This window comes from Epinephelus lanceolatus, chromosome 13 (assembly GCF_041903045.1).
Source record: "Epinephelus lanceolatus isolate andai-2023 chromosome 13, ASM4190304v1, whole genome shotgun sequence".
Classification (NCBI taxonomy): Eukaryota; Metazoa; Chordata; class Actinopteri; order Perciformes; family Serranidae; genus Epinephelus; species Epinephelus lanceolatus.
In genome coordinates, this window is record NC_135746.1 from 11613644 (window position 1) to 11619643 (window position 6000).

At 40.2% G+C, this 6000-nt stretch overlaps 1 pseudogene; it reads right to left on the reverse strand.

Annotated features, from left to right (window-relative positions):
* Positions 1-482: 482 nt before the first annotated feature.
* LOC144466587 (leukotriene B4 receptor 1-like) lies at positions 483-5409 on the reverse strand (annotated as a pseudogene).
* Positions 5410-6000: the final 591 nt, after the last annotated feature.

A 6000-nucleotide genomic window follows, 5' to 3' on the forward strand; every position in this document is an offset into this window, starting at 1 on the left:
CTGAATATTGATAGTTTGTCCAAGTGAGTGGAGGGGGGCGTGGCTTAGCCATAGGTCAATTGCTCTGGAACAGCTTGCGTCCATGTTAAGTTCCTGTTAACTGATGTCAGTCACATACACTGCAAATTCCCCCCAACAGGAAATACAAAGGGACACATCTGAAACGTTGATGCGTATCAAACAATCTTTAAAACCAGAGCACTACTTTTTTACACCTAACAATGAAGACTCCACATGTTCAAATACAGTCAATTCCATTCAATAACAGTATTCATTAAACATGATGTCAAAGTTAAAGCATTTTTCACACAATGATGATTTGTTTCACATTCGACCTCACTCATAATGTTTGTTTATGTCGGTAATAAAACAACATAGCCTGTATATATGTGCACACATGCTTTCACACGTAATATAAAATATCAAATTTCCCCACAGCATCTTGTTTCCTTCACTTTGTCCTCTTTCACCTGAACCTTCACTTCTACAACTGTTCAAAGTTTTCTGTAAAGTCTCATCCTCAGCTCCTTCAGGTGTCTTTCTTTGGCTTTTCATCAGTCATACTACATCAAATGATCAGACTTCCAGGAAAGGTGAACTTCTGCTTTAAAACCAGTATTAATGTTCTCTTTGTTGGCACACTGTGCACATGTTTCTAGAAGCAAACGCATAAAGGAGTGGATTCAGGAAGCTATTCACAAATGTCAGTGCTGTAGCAATGTCCTTACTGTCCCCAAAAAACTTCATCAGTCTCTCACTTTTGAGTAAAACACCTGCCACACCAAGCACATTTATGATATGATAGGGCATCCAGAGGACAAAAAAGGTCACGATGATACTTGTGACCAGCCGGGTCGTCTGTGGGTTGTTGAAGAAAGCTGCCTGGTCCACTGTTCTGTAAAGGCCGATGTATGAAAATGCCACAACAGAAATTGAAATAAATCCTATCAGGGTCGCTGTCAGCTGCACGGCCACCTGCTGGGCCTCAGAAGAGAAGCTCCAATCGCAGTGTGTCCAGTGCTGATTTGTGGTCAGCTGCCGAACCACTAAACGAGAGATAGACAGGATCATGGCAACCAGCCACAGCAGAACCAGCAGCCTCCTCTTTCCTACCTGATCTAAGGACCTCTGTCCTCTGTCCTCTGACCTCTGACCTCACAGTCAGCATGATTCCATAAATGCTGCACAACACAAGATAGGTCAGGAGGTTACAGGCCACCAGGCCAAGTTTCCAGCTGAACAGTAGAGTGTAAATCCACAGAGGCAGGGTGATCAGGCAGAGCAGGTCTGATATGGTCAAATTCAGCATCAGAAGCTGGCTCAGACTGGACATGTTCTCCCAGTTTGGTCTGAGGATGATCACAGCAATGTTTCCAGGAACTCCCAGCAGGAAGCAGACAGACAGCACCACCGCAGAGACCAGGCCTCTGGAGTCCCAGGAGGCAGGAGGTGGATGTCCAGGAGAGGTGTTCCATGCTGCAAACTTGCTGACAGAGAAGCTGAACGTTATGCGCTGAGACAGTGAGGATGGCAACTGTGTCAGTCAGTCAGAGGAGCAAGATGATTTCCCACGATGCATTCAAAGAGGAGGAAATAAAATAGATATTTTCATATGCAAATTATGTTCAATGACTAGTTTGCACGGCTTTAGAATCTGACGCATTTTTCCCAAGCCCCAACCTCCGAGGGAGACGAGTGAGACCAATGCGGAAGTGCCAAAAACTGCAGTTCATTGACTGTCCACTTGAGGCTGGCTCCGGAAGTGAGTCAATTCCCATAGACCCCCATGTTAAAATGTCCAACTTTAGAGCAGAAATAAACATGTTTACAGCCTGGTACAAAAAATGGTTTTGGTCTCTATAGTTAATTTCCCCTTTCATGACAACTGTGAGGGGGGTGAATTTTTTTCTAACTCTTCCGTTTAAATGTTATTAAGGTTTGAAATTGCGCATAATTAAGGGCGTGGTCACTTTGAGTGACAGGTCGCACCATCACGGGTGGCTAACTAGCATGCTAACTAGCCGCTGGCTTTGCTGTGCGGAGCTCGGCGGAGCTGAGCTCAGACTCGGCCGTCTGCTCGGCGTCAACTCAGCCAATTCGTGCCCATGTTCAAGGCATTGAACTGTCCTCCCAGCCGTGTTTGTGTCTTTTGGATATTTTTTCAGGCAAATATTGGAGTAATATGGCTTGCTGTTAGATTAATTATACCAACAGACCGTCCAAGAAGTATGTGCTCCAGGTTTTTCGGTAAGTGAAATTCGGAAATTCTAGTATTATTTTATTTATGTTTATATGTTAGCACTAATTAACGGGTATCGGTGTCTGCGGTCACCACAGTCACCACCTAGCTTGTCAGCAGCGTGTATTGTTGTCTGCGGTCACCACCTAGCTTGTCAGCTTATTATTATATTATTAAGCCTTTATTTAATACATGTAAAATCACGTTGATACCGGAGGTCTCATTTTCAAGTGCGACCTGTATCACAGCAGCAACATCCACATCAAGTTACAGAGCCACAGACAATACGATACAACACAAGCTTAGCTTGTTAACTAGCTAACCAGCTAGCTTACGGTTAGCCTTCGAGCAAGACGCCAGTCCGGGGATGCATCGAAGTCAGAGCCTGACAGAGAAGTGTTAGGATGTAGGCACTTAGGGAGAGAATATTTTGAACAAAAGGCTGAGGCTGTGTGAGGTTTGAAAATAAAGGTCCACCACGTTAGTTAGCTAACGTGATGCAATGTTAACGTTGTCATATGAGCAGTGTAACGTTAACGTAACATTAAGGCTATACTTGTGTAAGTAAATTAAAAAGTGGCGAACTGTGTGAAATTACAATAAGGTGTGTAACGTAATTAAAAAAAACGAATGTGACATTTGACTGTCACATATAAAATATTAAGAAGATTAGTGTATGATATAGGCCTGTAGTTACACAACAATAGATAATGCACAGACAGAATATGAGGACTGATGGCCACCACCTTTTTATTTTGCTAAAATAAATTGATTATGATCTGTTGAACATTGAAGTAATTTAAGTTGTATTGTTTGCATGTAAAGGTGTCTGTGAAGTAGGTAACCTAACACATATATTACTTTTAATATCTATTTGTCTGTGTAAAGTTTTCCTCTAGGTGACCCAGACAGACTGGACCAGTGGACACTCAACACGAGAAGACAGAACTGGACTCCAAACAAGACTTCCCATCTGTGCAGTGAACACTTTGAGAGTCATCACTTCAGCACTGACTCCAGGATAAAGACACCTTTTTTTATACAGTACCTCACAAAGAGTCAGGAAACTTATTAGTTTAAAATGATGAATTATTGTCCATAATACATTTAAATGCATTACATAAATTACTAATTGTCATACATTACTAAGTACTTGATTAGGGCACAGCTTGCTCTGTACCATTACTGATAAGGTGAAATTACTGACACACCAGTGCAGTTTAGTGTTCCCCTGATGCAAAAGGCCAAATGAAGATTTTATCACTCAAGGAACATGACATGTATTTACCAACTTCAACATTTTAGTGCCTTTTATGCAAAGACCCTTTATCAAAGTGAGAACTACTACCTTTTTCCCCACACACAGTCTGTGAAGAACCAATGGAATAAAATATTCTCATAATGAGACAGCCGAACATAGCATGATTCCACAGTGGCAGTGAGCTTTGAGAACAGTTCAGTTTCCTTTTGATAGCAACAGTTATTTTAATATGGATGAATTGCATACTGTACATTCATACTCCAGTTGTCTTGGTAGTACACTGTTAAATTTAAAATCACATTCAGATATAAAGTCAAATATCTACAGAACTTAAACACAAAACTATTTTATGAATGACAGCCACTTACTCAGCATTAAGATCATTTTGGTGGTGAATGGGCTTTTAACCAAGACAGGCTGCAGTCTATGTTTTCTACCTTTGTTTTTAACCTGTCATCTTTCCCTCATGTAGGACACTTGAGGAAAGTTACAACGCCTCAACCAATGTGATGTTTACTCCACAGTAAAGAGGTTGTTTCACAAGAAATTAAGATTTTGCAAATTATGACACTGGGTCCTAATTCATAGGTTTTATAATTACTGTTATAAATCTTTTCATTTATTTCATGTGTACTTTTTGTAACCTTTTAATATGGATGTTTTCATAAATGGAAGCTTTGACTTAATTTTGTTAAACTGTTTGTGTAATTTTTATAAATTTTACTATATAAAATGGATCAGACAAAATTTACTTTAGAGTAAAAGCTAATTTTTTGAAAGCTGTCATTCATCAGTTTCCTGTGATGATTGGAAATATAGTGATGATTTAAACCATTAACAAAATATAATAGTTATTAATTAAGTCCTGTAGGAGGTATTATTTATTTGTGATGTTGTGACATATGAGAAGGTTCTGTGGGTATTGCTCGGTATTGAGGCTTATATAGTGAGGCTAAAAAAACGTAACACATAATTGGCTGATTATCTTTCTGTTTGCCTCACTATAAAAACGTCACAATACCTTTGCCTGAGGAAGACCCTCTCAGAGTTGGCAACATAGCAACAAGTGATACCTCCTTGGGGGCTTCAAAACTATTGTGTCCAGCTAATTCTTTGTTTTTCACTTTGAGCCCTTTTATCCAGTCACATTCTTCTGTGTTAAAACTAGACTTCTAACAGAGCAGCAAACAAAGGTTACTCTTCAAAATCTTCTCAGGCTCTGCTGCTGGGTGTAAGGTGCTTAGTTATCTTCAAGTACAAAGTTAAAATAATCAGGCCCACACAGAAATGAACTGCTTAAGTTTTTGTCAGTGACAATGTTAAACATTAATGCTTAATGTTTTATCTGTAGTGTATGATTTGTTTGTCCTTTCAACTGACAGTCAGATTTGATTGTGAAATACAACATTCAGGCAGTAACAAAGACAAAAGGAGTTCAAATATAAATAGAATTTATTGAAACTTTAAACAAGTTATAGATGAATATCAAAAACTCAACATTAGCCATGACAGCCTGGGCTATGTTCAGGCCTAACAAAATGTGTCCTAAAGGCCAAATTCAAAAGCAGTGACACTGCCAACTGTAAGCAGTTCACGGCGTTTGGAGGTGGTCTTTAAGACAATTAACTAATTTACTTAAAAACATATAAATTCTCCTAGGTGTGAGATGAATATGTTTGATGTGAGGGTGCTCAATTATGGCACCATTTAAGCTATGAACAAATGTAGCCATAACACTGTAAACACATTTCCTGGCCTTATCAATCTTTGCTGGATTGCCACCAGCCTCCCACCTGCACCTTTGGGCCAATGAATAAAATATTATCTTAATGCCAGGATGCTGGAGGTGAAGCTGGTGCAGGTCCTCCTTCATCATGCTGACCAGCTTGACACTGCTGACCTTCCCCATGTCATTGCCGCCACAGTGGATGAAGAGGACATCTGGTGCTGCTCTTCCTCGCAGGGAGTGGGAAAAGAAGGAGAAAAGGCCTCTCCACTGCAGTCCACCCCAGCCAAACCAGCAGACACGGACGCCCGGCATGCTGAGGGTGCTTCCCAAGGTCTCTGCAGCTCTCTGGACACCACGCCGGACATAGTTGTCACCAATGATCCACACTGTGCATATGAAAGTAAAATGAGTGTAATAAATGCTTTAGGTAATTAAAAACAGAAAGTAAACTATAAAGGGTGAATCACTTCTTTTTGTTGACAATACTATTATGTCACATCTGTAGGATAAAATAAAACAGGGAGCAACACCTCAAAATGTAAATGACAGTCTTTTAAATGCTTTCTTTTTGTCCTTGGAAGACAATGTAATATTAGCTGTCTAAAGTCAAGTAGCCAAAACTGGTACTTAGAGTTTCTGCTGTGTGTAGCAGGCGTGGTGGAGACGTAACGTTAACAAGTGGCCATGACCTCAACACCGGTGATGTACTGAATCTTGTAACGACTATAACACTGCCTTTCTTTCACAATTTCTACATTTCTTTATCACGTT